Source organism: Nicotiana tabacum, chromosome 17 (genome assembly GCF_000715075.1).
Source record: "Nicotiana tabacum cultivar K326 chromosome 17, ASM71507v2, whole genome shotgun sequence".
Taxonomy (NCBI): Eukaryota; Viridiplantae; Streptophyta; class Magnoliopsida; order Solanales; family Solanaceae; genus Nicotiana; species Nicotiana tabacum.
Genome location: NC_134096.1, coordinates 20,735,478 through 20,750,761, shown reverse-complemented (window position 1 = coordinate 20,750,761; position 15,284 = coordinate 20,735,478). Strand labels below are relative to the sequence as shown.

General features: G+C 35.6%; 1 pseudogene; it reads left to right on the top strand.

Moving 5' to 3' along the window:
- Positions 1-1,152: 1,152 nt before the first annotated feature.
- LOC107811548 (purine permease 3-like) lies at positions 1,153-4,419 on the top strand (annotated as a pseudogene).
- Positions 4,420-15,284: the final 10,865 nt, after the last annotated feature.

The window sequence follows — 15,284 nt, the reverse complement described above, 5'->3', positions numbered from 1 at the left end:
GCCTGTACGTAGTAATTGTGTTGTATTTTTGTTAACGCAAAAGAAAAAATCAACTTTGCACGCTAATATGATCTTGTAGGTGGAATTTTTAATTTCTTGTACGACTAATTCGAATGTCATTCATAATAGCATCTGATGTTTGCAGGTTAAAGTATGATTTGTTTTTTTGTTTTTTTGTCTTTTCAGCCGTACGTTAAAGTACGACTTTCAACTTCCCTAAGGGAGTTTTTCGTGACTTGGGAGTTCAAGAAACATATTGTGTGTGAAGGCTGTTGTTTTCGTTGTCTGAATTAATTAAAATTTTTATGGTTTAATTTATCGTGGAATATATATATACGGGGTTAGATCAAGCCTAGTCGCACTCAACGTCCAACTCATATGATTATTATAGATTATAAAGATTGAATAATCAATTTTAGACGTTTTCCAAAATTAACACGCTGTAGTCAGCATCAGTTGAAATTAACATTTTTAGTGCGAATATTTATGTATGTTAATTTTCTTTTCTACACCATGAAAGGAAAAATTATGTCTTTTGTGTATTTAATTGTCAATTCATTTAAATGTAAGATAGATTTACCATTAGAAATTACCGAATTTGCAAGGATCTTCCAACGGAGAATAATCTGTCGGAAGACCGACAAATATTTCCGACGAAAAAATGGTCAGTGTAGTGAACTATTAAGCAGACATCGGAATATACGTCATTTTCCGCAATATCATTGATTGAAAATTTAAATCCTGTATTTAATTCTGAACAACAAAAACAAAAATAGGAAAATGAAATTATGAGGCCTACAAAGTTGAAACTTTGACACACAAGACGTTGACACTGTTGATTATTCAAAGACGAAACAACTATATATATAGAGAGGCGGAGCTAGGATTTAAAACTACGGGTTCAGGATTCTAGCATTTTTATGTTACTAGGTTCTAAAGTAAGAATTTGTACTTATTCAAAGAATTTTGTAAGACACATATACAGTTTGCACTAGTAGGTTTGGCCGAACCCGTTACCGAAGTTCTAGCTCTAGCCCTATACATACATATATGTGTGTGTATGGAACCTCAAGTATATTACTCTTATAAATTAAGATAATATAAATTATCTTGATTCCGCACATTATAAATTACGACTCAACATAGGAAGAAAATCCTCAATTCTACATAGAAAATGGAACCTCAAGTAAACGCAAAAATGAAGAAGTTTCTTCTAGTTATGAATTGTATACTTCTAGCTATAGGAAATTGTGGTGGCCCTTTAATCTCCCGCCTTTACTTCATCAAAGGAGGCAAAAGAATTTGGCTCTCAAGTTGGCTACAAACTATTGCTTGGCCAATTATTCTCATACCTTTAGCCATTTCCTACTTCAATCGATGCAAATCCCAAGGTAGAATATTAACAACAATTCAGAATAATAACAACAACGGCAATAATAGTAACAATAATACAAAGTTCATTTTAATGACTCCTCGGATTTTTATAGTTGCCATCGGTATGGGAATCCTAAGCGGAATCGACAACTATCTCTATGCTTATGGCGTGGCGAAATTACCCGTCTCCACGTCAGCACTTCTCATTGCTTCACAACTTAGCTTTCACAGCCGGCTTTGCTTTCCTCCTTGTGAAGCAAAAGTTCTCTGCATACTCTATCAATTCTATTTATCTTCTGACACTTGGCGCGGTTGTATTGGCTCTCCACGCGAAAAGGGACAGGCCGAAAGGGGAGTCGAAAAAGGAGTATATTTTAGGGTTTGTCTTGACACTTGGAGCTGCAGCTTTGTATGGGCTTATTTTGCCTTTGTTTGAGTTGTTGTACAAAAAGGCAATGCAAACAATCACTTACACTCTTGTGTTGGAGATTCAGGCTGTGTATTGCTTTTTTGCTACTGTGGTTTGCACAATTGGGATGATAATAAACAAGGACTTTCAGGTAATTTCTATTTTCCTCCCTCTGTTATAAATCTGAATGCTCTCCATTTTACCTTCTCTCCACTTGTTGAGCTCTATATATTTTGCATACGTATCATGTAACTTCAACCTAATTATTTATCATGATAATTAAGCTGTCCCAAAAATCAAATCAATCCGGATACGTTTTATCATTTTAGTTTGTTGTGGTTGATTCTTTCTATTATGTTTAGAATATTTTTGATTGATTTAGTCCTTGAAATCAATATTGGCAACTAAAAGGGGTATAAGTTCTGGTTATAGATCAACCCCTTAATTATTTCTCTATCATACATATAAATACACACAAGATAGGTGTAAGGTTACCGTCTACGTACACACTAACCTTCCCAGACCCAATTTGTAGAATTATACTGAATATGTCGTTACACACCGACACAAACAAATGCGCAAATATACACATAGTAGCATAAATTTAGGTTTGTAAACAGTTGTTCAGATTGGTATATGTATGTATTGTCGAGACAATATAAATTTAAAATATAATTTTTCTAAATGCTTAAACTTTTAGATTAATTAGTCACACAACTTCAGTATGGTATTATAGCAGTCAAGAGTAATTCAAATGTCATCTAAAAAAGCAAAAAATATTTCCACATCACGTAAGAGGCTTGTTGAGATATAATATAATTAAGTAATTAAAATTTTAATCTCTCTAACAATTTAAATTTTTTAAATGAGACTGTTTCTACTCACAAACGTGCGCATGCACGGACACATAGTAGCCTAAATTTAGGTAATTTTGTAACTAAATGTTACGTTCAGATTAATTTATTTGTATAATTTGGTTAGGAAAAGCTGATCCTCACTCCCACATAAATACACAGAAAAACTAAACTCACATGCATAATTAATTAGACACACTGCCTAAATTTAGGTAATTTTGTATCTAAATGTTCATATTACTGTCTGCATAAGATGGTAAGGGACAAAGATCAATTACGGGATAAAGCTCTGTTACTTTTTTGAAAATTTTGCTTTTATTTCGTTTAAATTTCGATCAAAATAATTCCATTTTATTTTTTCTCAATAATTATGGTGTACAAGGGCCTCGCCTTGGTTCTCAGGTCTCCAGACATAAATGTTTATAGTTGCAAATTCGAATTACTTTGTCAGAACAATACCTCGGCGTATTATATATATAATGTATGTCAATAATTGTGCATTTATGTGTTTCCATTTTTGGACTGGCGAATGAGAAATATTTTTGAGAAAAATAAAAAAAAAAATATATATATATATATATATATATATAATTCTAATTAAACAAGCTTTTTGATGTTAAAGATTGATAATGATGTCTAAGTGTTAGTTGGAGGAAGTAACGTGAAATTAAAAGTTAAGATAATCAAAAAGAGAATGATTTATATCCATAAATAAAATGACAAAGGTCATTTCCCCCCTCTTGACTTTGATAAACAAACACAAAAATGAATTTCTCGTTATAGAAAATTAATTTTACTTTTATCGTACCAAACGCATATAGTACAGTGACACTATTCCCTACGGTCGATAATTTTACTTTTATCGTACCAAACGCATTTTCAAACAAAAAGCTAGACACAATACCAAAAATTAGTCCTTTCTCCGGTTGAAAAGATCATTTATGTTTGACCTATAGTAGATATTTCATTTATTGGCATCATCCAACTATCCATTTGGCGATTTCAAGGTGAAAATGTCCTTTCAAAGAATATTCTTAAGAAATAATAAGGAAAGAATATTTATAGATCATAACACCACGCTTGAATATATTTGTGAGCTTTTGTTTCAACCTTTGATTTTTTATCGACGTTGGATATTTGCATTGGGACGAAGTTTCATATTGAGAGTAAATTAAAGTACTCCCTAATAAAAGCATTAGTACGCGAACCCGAAAATGTAAGACAAAATCGGTTAGTTCGTTAGACATGCCAATATATATTATTATAAGGGTATTCCCTAATAATTACTTAAACTTGCAGGTAATTTCAAGGGAGGCGAAAGCATTTGAACTTGGAGAAGGCAAATATTATATAGTGATAGTATGGTCTGCAATTATTTGGCATCTTAGGCGCCATTGGAGTTGTCTATTCTTCTTCGTCTCTGGTTTTTACCATTTTAATTACTGTTTTACTTCCTGTCATTGAAGTTTTAGCTGTCATTTTTTACGGTGAAAAATTCACAGCAGAAAAAGATGTTTCTCTTGCACTTTTTATATGGGGCTTCATTTCCTACTTCTATGGTGATATAAAAGCCAGCAAGAAAACAGAAAATCAATCTACTGATGATTGATTAAACTTCTGCTCGTTGAATGAAAAGAATCATCATTGCCAAGACCAGTACTTATGAATATTGAAATTTCTTTGTACTTAATTAGTGAAGGAGGATTTAAATTATATGTATATATTTATACTGATGGTGTAAAACAATTCCACTATCAGTAAATTTTAAATTGTGATATCAAATTACATATCATCTTTACCCGATTAATATCGCTTAATGTTTATGAAAAGATGTACGTATATTTATCGAATAAATTTCAAGTCATAAATATCACATCAGTTCGATATTAAAATATATAAGTTAATTCGCACTTAGTCTAGCTCTTTGTGGTGGGACGGTCTCGACAGGTGAGATAATGAGATCAAAGCATGAAGATCGGCTGCATGCAAAATCAACAGGGAAAGCTTTGAGTTTTTGCATTAGCAAAGACGGTAAAGGACAAATTTTATAATCAGTTGGACCTAATTGTATAAATATCTTTTCCATGCCAATGCATATTACTTAAACTTACGGAGGATAAAAAATAGACTAAAGTCTGCCTAACCCTGATAACAATATATAGGTTTCAGTCTTACCATCTAAGTACGAAAAACAAAATTAATGACAAGAGAAACACCTTTTTTTCTTTGAACTTAATTTTAATTTGTAGACTGATAATATAAAAAACAAATTACACCATCAGTCATTCAAAAATAAAGGCAGGTAATTGTATATACTAAAATGGTAATTTAAAAATACGTTAATTGACATGTTATAACTCGTTAAATTACAATATAACTTAAATGCAAAAATAAATTATACACTAAAAATATTGTAAAAGGAAGTAGAATAGTTTTTCCTAACTTATTATAGGTATGAGGCGTCGTTATCATCGTCATTGTAATAGAATAGTTGTAGTGCCAATTAAATAGACAAAGCACTACAATTAGTAACTCAAAAAACTTTCGGCATCTACTTCATTAACAAGAAATTCTATTTTACTACTGTACATTTCGTGATACTCTTCCATTTTCCTTAAATACTTAATTTTATTATCTCGAACGTCAGAAAATAAATTGTTACGTTTTTTTCTTTTTTTTTCAAGAAGTTTCTTGGCAGTTTCTTAATTCAGCTTTATAACGTAGTATATCAACTTTTTACCACAAAGCAAAAAGGAACAACCAATGCCAAATAAATGTAGACAACTTGAAGATCGTAAAAACGAATCAAGTTATCTAAATGTAGACGAAAGAATTGAATGATAAAGAAGATGACCAATCTTGAGGTCATTTTGTATAATCACTACTAAAAAATTAGGAATTAGCGACGGATAAATTATGTAGCTAAACAATAAAATTTCTCGTTATTCCTACTTAGCGACAAATTAACGATATATTATCAAAATATTTTTGTAACGATCCGGCCGGTGATTTTGAGTATTACAATCTCGTTTCTCCCTTTTTTTTCTCAAATAGTACTTTACAGTTGTTGTGTGAATTGCCGGGGTAATTGGTTCGTATCCATTGAGGTTTTGGAAGGAATTAGAACACTTAGTTCCAAGGTTTAAAGCTTAAGTTAAAATAGTGACCGGATGCGGACTTATGGGTAAACGACCTCGGATTCGAATTTTGATGATTCCAATAGTACCGTATGGTGATTTTGGATTTAGGAGCATGTACGAAAAATTATTTGGAGGTATGTAGTGGAATTTGGCTTGAATTGCCGAAAGTTAAATTTTTGGAAAGTTTGGCCGGGAGTTTGACTTTTTGATATTGGGGTCAGAATCCAATTCCGGAAATTTGAATAGGTCTGTAATGTGAAATGTAAGTTGTATGAAAAATTTGAGGTCAATCGGACGTTATTTGATAGGTTTCGGCATCGTTTGTAGAATTTGAAAATTTGAAAAATTATTAGGCTTGAATCCGTGTGTAGTTCGTATTTTTGAGGTTGTTAGGTATGATTTGAGGCCTCGAGTAGGTCCGTGTTATATTATGGAGCTTGTTTGTATGTTCGTACGGGGACCCGAGGGCTTCGGGTGAGTTTCGGATGGTTGACGGATCAAATTTAACTTGAAACATTTCTGGAACTGCTGCCTATTGGTGTGATCGCACCTGCGAAACTTTTGATCGTAGGTGCGAAGACGCATGTGCACGAGATCAGGCGCAGAAGCGGCTAAGAGTGGGACTGGGCAGTGCTCGCAGGTGCGAGGAATTTACCACATCTGCGAGGCCGCAGGTGCGAAGGTGTTGGCGCAGATGTGGACTGGGGCTGGCCTGGGGCGAAAGCAGGTGCGGAGGATTTGCGCATCTGCGAGCCCGCAGATGCGAGAAGGGGCGTCGCAGATGCGAGGTTTTGACAGGTTGGCATTGTCCGCAGGCGCACAATTTGTTCCGAAAATGCGGATTCGCATGTGCGAGTTCAGGCACCGCAGGTGCGGAAATGCCTGGGCAGTGGTTAAAATGAGGGTTTCGAGATGTTTTCTCATTTTGGACATTTTGGAGCTCGGTTTGGGAAATTTTGGAGAAGAAATTTTCCACACAACTTGGGGTAAGTGTTCTTAACTCCCTTGTGATTATATTTCATGAATTAATCTTCATTTTTGGTGTAATATTATTGAAGTTTCAAGAGAAATAGAAGGAAATTTCTATAATGTCACAAAACAAATTTTTCAAGTTTGAATACCGATTTGGAGTCGGATTTGAGTAAAATTAGTATGGTTGAACTTGTAATTGGATGGGTTATCGTATTTTTTAAGTTCCGTCGGATTTCGAGACGTGGGCCCCACGGGTGATTTTTGGGGCGTAATTTTAGATTTTTTGGAAAATATTAGTATTTTGATATAGAATTAATTCCTATAGATTGTGTGGACTGAATCAAATTAATTGTGGTAGATTCAAGTCGTTCGGCAGTTGATACGCGCATAATGGGATTTTTGGAGCATTATTTAGCTTGCTCGACACTGGATTCGGCTTGTTCGAGGTAAGTAACTCTTCTAATCTTGGAGTTGAGGGTATGAACCCTAAATATATGTATTTTGTGAATTGTTGGGAGGTGACGCACGTGCTAGGTGACGGGCGTATGGGCGTGCACTATAGAAATTATGACATAATTGTTTATGTGAAATTTTATAGTTAAATAATCTTGACATTTTTCATGTGGTTTTATGTGTTAAAGAAATTGAGCTGAAAAACATATTAAAAAAATCATGTTGAGCCTATGTGCCAGTATTATTGGGGCCCACAGAGGTCATATTGCTGTGAATTATTGTGTTAAATTGGAAATTCTTACTCAGTCATATTCATTTCATTTCATATCATATCTCACACTCTGTTGTTATTTATTGATACATCATATCATCATTTTAGGCTATTTTTCATGACATTGTGAGCCTGAGAGATTGATGACTGAGTTAGGCCGAGGGCCTGATTTGTGAGGATATTTATGGGATCGGGCCGCACGCTGCAGCATGTTGCATATTTATGGGATCGGGTTGCACGCCGCAACATATTTGATATCGGCCGATGGCCTAATTGTGAGGATGAGTGTGGATCGGGGCTGCCCGTCTGTAGCATACTTTATTATTATAGCACGTGAGTTGTCCGTGCAGCACGTGAGTTGTCCGTGCAGATTAGTGCGCATGGGCTGAAGGAGCCCCTCCGGAGTCTGTACACACCCCCAGTGAGCGCAGGTACCTACTGAGTGCGAGTGCCGAGTGTCGAGTGCTGAGTGACTGGGAGGCATGAGTGATTGTGAGGTATGCCCGAGTGGCACGAGTGACTGTGAGGTTTGCCCGAGGGGTTGTATATGAGTGATGTTTTGCCCGAGGGGTTGTTTATGATTTCATCATTTTTGCTCACCTTTGCATTAAGTCTTTGTTTGAAAAACTGTTGGAAAAATTTCTTTATGCTGTACTGCATCACATAATTCATGATTTTTCACACATTTTTCATAGATGGGCATAGTGATGCATTTGTTTTTACACGGGTTATCCGAAAGGAAAATAAAACATCTTATTTATTATTGATAAAAATTTTGGAGAAATATATTGTTTTCAAACTATTCTGGACTTGCGAAAATTCTATATGACTAAAGATTCTACATTTGTTTTTTTGTATAAGGAAGGTAAGAAGAACAATTTCAAATTCACATAAGGTATTCTAAGAGTGAGTGTTATAATTGTGGTATTTTTGAAGGTGCTTAAGAAGAATACAGTTGCTTATGGGTCGTAGGGCATTGTGGTTCTATGCTAAGGTTTGTAGGGTGACTTGTGGTTAAATATCGTGGTATTTTAGCAAGAAGAAGTATCAATCTGAAGATAAATTCGAAAGGGACTCGGAGAAAATATGACAAATGGGTAGTAGGTTGGATCAGTATGGTAATGGATATGATCGGTTCTTTGGGTGCTTATGATGTGAGGGTTTTCTACAGGTGCTTTGTGGCAATACACCTGGACTTGGCGGCCTGCGTGGCTTGGTCGAGTTAGAGGAATTTAGTTTTAAGGGCTTGATTATGTGCAAATGGATTCCAAAGTATTCTTGATGGTTTCTACCGGTGTGGAGAACGTGTTGTGAATTGTGATTTCCTCATGGAAAGAAGCAAGAGAAAGGTTTCTAACTAAAATGATATGTAAATTATTGGTGACTCAAAGTTTATAATAAGATTCTTGTGCTTTTCACATTATGGCAAGATAGATGTTATGTGTTGTACGAAAGCTACATTTTCATGTACAAGTGGCAGTACAGTCTTGAAAAGAAGGTAACGAATGTTGGACAACATGGACGATTTCAAATAACTAGATGAATACTATTACTACTTGGTGTTGTATGAGAAAGGGACGAACTTCAGAAGGCGCATTGTATTTTGACTTACAGAGGTATAAATTAGTATTGTGGTACTCACACAGTTGATAGAATGCTGATGTTCAAGTTTTGCCAAGTAGCACAGAAGAATTTTTAAAGTATTTCTCGTGGGATGATCGTGTATGAGAGACGTGTCAGACATTCAGGAGGTTGAGATGGAATCAAATATGGTGATTCGCGTGTTCTATGGATTTGGAGATTGGGAGTTCTCAGGAGCGGATTGTTTCATGGTTGTAGACTATGAAGTTGTGGCCGGAGCTAGCCAGATGGTGAAATGTGTTATGATTCAGTCATTATGGATTTTCGGAGGGATTTGTATCTATTTTTGAGTAACCCGAGTTGATTTGGGGGTCCATAAGTAGGCCCAATTAAGATGTGTATTCTACACCTAGTCGAAGTGGTTGGCTCCATACTTCTATTATTGAGGGATGTGTCATTCGATTGATGTTGAACTTATTTGTGTTCTCAAATGATCTGTGAATTACTCCTTTATGCTATGAGGAGTTGTGATTCATTAGTTATGTGTACAGATGGTGCGGTTCTATTTGATCTTTATCGAGGAATTTGAGTGTGATGAGTATTTGGGTATTACATGATCGATAGCGTAATGGTTATGTCCTTTCAGGTTTTGTGTGGTATTTTTGTCAATTGCCTCTCCGCTGTTATTAATTTGGAGCAGGGTGGCTCGGGGTATATAATATGAACCTCCTGTTAGAATCAAGTGATGGTTCTATGGTGTGTGATGAATTTTCAGCGTTTCGTTATGGAGGTACTTGTTAATCTGGCGGGGCAGTTCTCTCATTTGTGTCATTTTCCATGACTGGTACATTTGATGAGTTATATTGGTGATGCATGTCTATGGAACAATTGTGTTTAGTAATATAAGGTCATTTGACCTAGAATGGGTACTATCATGTTTGATTTCGGTATATTCGGGAGTATAATATTGAAAGTCGGCTCAGAAATGGATTTTGGTTCTGATTGGGGCGAGATGGCTCCGTGACTTGTTGATCTGGTAAGTGGTCATGAAATTTCACGTGTTCTTTTATTATCAACATTGTACGAAGGTTTTGAGATGAGTTTTGGTTCGATATGGGTTTAATACTAGTATGCAGTTGGTTTTGGAGTAGTCACTGCGATCAGGAATGGTGCTACGAGAATGCGAGTTGTGTAATATGTTGGTTGATTATATCTATGGTTATAGTTATATCTCGATTCAACTTGTTCGGACTTATACGGTATGTAAATGTAAGATTTATGGCTTGAAAGAAATTCTAAAGGTTGGAAATTAAATTCCAAGGTCTATGGGCTAGAGTTAAATTAATGAATTCAGTTGGATTGTGTTGTTAAGCCTATATGGAATAGGGTGAAGCGGGTTCACCCCCGGGTACGTGAGTGGTAAGATGGAATAGTGGTTTGATGGCTTGGAAACAACTCTTGGCACGTTCGAGGACGAACATATGTTTAAGTGGGGGAGAATGTAACGACCCGGCCGGTCATTTTGAGTATTACAACCCCCATTTCCCCCTTTTACTTCTCAAATATTACTTTACCGTTGTTGTGTGAATTACCGAGTAATTGGTTCGGGTCCATTGAGGTTTTCGAAGGAATTGGAACACTTAGTTCCAAGGTTTAAAGCTTAAGTTAAAATAGTGACCAGATGCGGACTTATGGGTAAACGATCTCGGATTTGAATTTTGAAGATTCCAATAGCTCCGTATGGTGATTTTGGACTTAGGCGCATGTCAGGAAAATTATTTGGAGGTCTGTAGTGGAATTTGGCTTGAATTGCCGAAAGTTGAATTTTTGGGAAGTTTGACTGGGGGTTTGACTTTTTTTATATCGGGGTCAGAATCCGATTTCGGAAATTTGAATAGGTTTGTAATGTGAAATGTGACTTGTGTGCAAAATTTGAGGCCAATCGGACGTGATATGATAGGTTTCGGTGTCGTTTGTAGAATTTAGAAATTTGGAAAATTATTAGGCTTGAATCCGTGTGTAGTTCATATTTTTGAGGTTGTTAGGTATGATTTGAGGCCTCTAGTAGGTCCGTGTTATGATACGGAACTTGTTGGTATGTTCATACGAGGACCCGAGGGCCGAGGGTGAGTTTCGGATGGTTGACGGATCAAATTCAACTTGAAACATGTCTGGAACTGCTGCCTACTGGTGTGATCGCACCTGCAAAGCTTTTGATCGTAGGTGCGAAGCCGCATGTGCGCGAGATCAGGCACAGAAGCAGCTAAGAGTGGGACTGGGCAGTGTTCGCAGGTGCGAGGAATTTTCTGCATCTGCGAGGCCGCAGGTGCGAAGGTGTTGGCGCAGATGCGGACTGGGGCTTGCCTGGGGCGAATGCAGGTGCGGAGGATTTGCGCATCTGCGAGCCCGCAGATGCGAGATGGGGTACCGCAGATGCGAAGTTTTGAAAGGTTGGCATTGTCCGCAGGCGCGCAATTTGTTCCACAAATGCGGATTCGCAGGTGCGGAAATGCCTAGGCAGTGGTTAAAACAAGGGTTTCGAGATTTTTTCTCATTTTGGATATTTTGGAGCTCGGTTCGGGCGATTTTAGAGAGAAAATTTTTCACACAACTTGGGGTAAGTGTTCTTAACTCCCTTGTGATTATATTCCATGAATTAATCATTATTTTTGGTGTAAGATTATTGAATCTTCAAGAGAAATAGAAGGAAATTTTTATAATGTCACAAAACGAATTTTTCAAGTTTGAATACCGATTTGGAGTCGGATTTGAGTAAAATTAGTATGGCTAAACTTGTAATTGGATGGGTTGTCATATTTTGTGAGTTTCGTCGGATTTCGAGACGTGGGCCCCATGGGTAATTTTTGGGGCGTAATTTAGGTTTTTGTGGAAAATATTAGCATTTTGATATAGAATTAATTCTTATAAATTGTGTGGACTGAATCAAATTAATTGTGGTAGATTCAAGCTGTTCGATAGTTGATACGCGCATAATGGGATTTCTGGAGCATTATTTAGCTTGCTCGACATTGGATTCGGCTTGTTCGAGGTAAGTAACTCTTCTAATCTTGGTGTTGAGGGTATGAACCCTGAATATATGTATTTTGTGAAGTGTTGGGAGGTGACGCACATGGTAGGTGACGGGCGTGTGGGCATGCACAATAGAAATTGTGACATAATTATTTTTGTTTAATTTTATAGTTAAATAATCTTGGCATTTTTCATGTGGTTTTATGTGTTAAAGAACTTGAGCTGAAAAACATATTATAAAAATTATGTTGAGTCTATGTGCAAGTATTATTGGGACCCACAAAGGTCATATTGCTGTGAATTATTGTGTTAAATTGAAAATTCATACTCAGTCATATTCATATCATATCTCAGTCTCTATTGTTATTTATTGATACATCATATCATCATTGTTGGCTATTTTTCATGACATTGTGAGCCCAAGAGACTGGAGAGATTGATGACTGAGTGAGGCCGAGGGCCTGATTTGTGAGTATATTTATGGGATCGGGCTGCACGCTGCAGCATGTTGTATATTAATGGGATCAGGTTGCATGCCGTAGCATGTTTGATATCGACCGAGGGCCTGATTGTGAGGATGAGTGTGGATCGGGGCTGCCCGCCTGCTGCATACTTTATTATTATAGCACGTGAGTTGTCCGTGCAACATGTGAGTTATCCCTGCAGATTATAGCGCTTGGGGTGAAGGAGCCCCTCCGGAGTCTGTACACACCCCCAGTGAGCGCAGGTACCTACTGGGTGCGAGTGCTGACTGACTGGGAGGCATGAGTGATTATGAGGTATGCCCGAGTTGCACGAGTGACTGTGAGGTTTGCCCGAGGGGCTGTATATGAATGATGTTCTGCCTGAGGGGCTGTTTATGATTTTATCATTGAGTTGCATCGCATTGGCATGCACACATGACATACAGGCATAGAGATGTATTTCCTCGTGCTGTACTGCATCACATCATTCATGATTTTCACACATTTTTTACAGATGGGCATAGTGATGCATTTATTTTTACACGGGTTATTCAAAAGGAAAATGAAACATCTTATTTATTATTGACAAGATTTTGGGAGAAATTTATTGTTTTCAAACTATTCATATATTTGGCAACTCCGGCAAATGATTTGGGTTTTCACTGATGTATTTGAAAGGTAGAACTATTATTTTTGAAATCATGATTTGGTTGAGCATTTTATCTCTTAGTTACTTCTGGTATTATTTGTTTTATGTTATTATGGACTGTTGTGGACTATTAGTTATGGACCCGACCTTTGTAGAAGTTCGTCACTATTTTCAACCTACGGCTAGGTTTGTTACTTACTCAGTACATGGGGTCAGTTGTACTGATACTACACTTCTGCACATTGCGTGCAGATGTTGGTTGTTGTTGTTATTGTGCTCGATGATTGCGGGACTTGAAGATCTACCTGCGTTCCTGTTGTAGCTTCCTCTTGTTCAGTGTAGCCTTAGATTTATAAAAGCTCTGTTTATGTATTATTCAAACAGACTATATATTTATTTCATTTCTGCTTTGTATACTCTATTCTTAGAAACTCATGATTTGTACTACCAGTTCTTGGGGGATGTATAAGATTAAGATGTTTATTCACTTAAATTACTTTAATAATTGTTATTGGAATTGAATAATTGAAAGTTGGCTTACCTATCGAGTTAGGTTAGGTGTCATCACGACTAGTTGAATTTTGAGTCGTGACAATTTCTGTTAACTACGAACAATGTACAGACTAGCGACAAAGTTCGTAGCTAATTCCATTAATTTTAGTAGTGAATTGGCACGCCACTAGTGCAAAAACAAGTAAAGTATCACAATCTGAATCAATCTCTAAGAGGTACAAGTAATGGCCTTTTAATTTTCCTTTTTAAATCAACGTAATCAAAGTAATAAGAGAAAGAACCCCATTATGGAGAGCTAGTTAGGCCGCAAAACATAATTACCAATTTAGGCAGTCTTGTCGCTGCATATATATGCAGCAAAGTAACTCTCGAAGCCTGTTAGGACGGCATTATTGGCAATCAAAACCTGTGGTGAGATAAAAACGAGATGTTAGTTTGCTGTGAACACCTATATTTTTTATTATATTTGAATTTTTATCATCTTATACTATGTAAATATTTTTAGAACTTTAATATATATATATAGTTTTAGCTTTGTTATATTTTCTTTTATATAGGGTAAGAATTATAATAATTTAAAAGGTCAAATTATTAATATTAGTATTATTTTTAATTTTTATCTTTATTTAAAATAAATTTTAAAAAAACGAAAAAAAAATTCGGATGGGAATAAAATAATAAAAAAACTAAAAGTATGGCATAAAAAATTAAAAGTAAAAGTAGGTGGAAATTATTTTTTTTAAAAGTAAAAGAAAGTAGAAAATTAAAATATAAAAGTAAAAGAATGTGAAAATTTAAAAAATAAAAAGTAAAAGAAAGTTGAATTTAAAAAATAAAAGTAAATGTAGCTGAATTTTTTTTTTTTTTTAAATAAAAGAAAGTGGAAACTTAAAAAAAAGAAGTAAAATAAGTGGAAATTAAAAAAAAGTAAAATAAGTGGAAAATAAAAAAAGTAAAGTTAAAAAAGTGGTAAATTAAATAATAATAGTAAAGTAAAGTGGGGAATTATTTTATTTTTAAAAAGAAGAAAAATGGGAAGTGAGAATTGTTTTTAATTAAAAAATAAAAAAATAAAAGAATAATAAATAAAAAAATCAGAAAAAAATCCGAATTGTTTTCCTATAAATAGAAGAGAAATGTGAAAATAAAGGGGGGAGAAAGAGAAGAAAAAGAGAGAGGAGGGAATTGAGAGAAATTATTTTTCTTCTTCTACGCTAAGAGAATTTCTACTCGTGTCAAACTTTCTTCGTCTTTCTTTTCGTAAAATCCAGCAATTCATCACCCCAAAACCCAACAAAAATACTTCAAAACATCCCTTTTTACACGCCAAGTAGTGGAATCAATAGTCGAGGTCGAGGATTCCGTTGGAGCTCCGTTCACTAACTTTGATGTTCTTCTTCGCTTATGCTTGTTCAGCCTTCACAATAATCTCAAACTTAAGAAAGAAACAAATCATGAATGCGCTTGAATGCTTTAGGCGTACTCATAATTAATTGAATCATCATGATTATGTATACGCTCGCGTGACATAATTACGATTTCCAAAACTAAAATCAAGTTATGCGTTCGCGCAA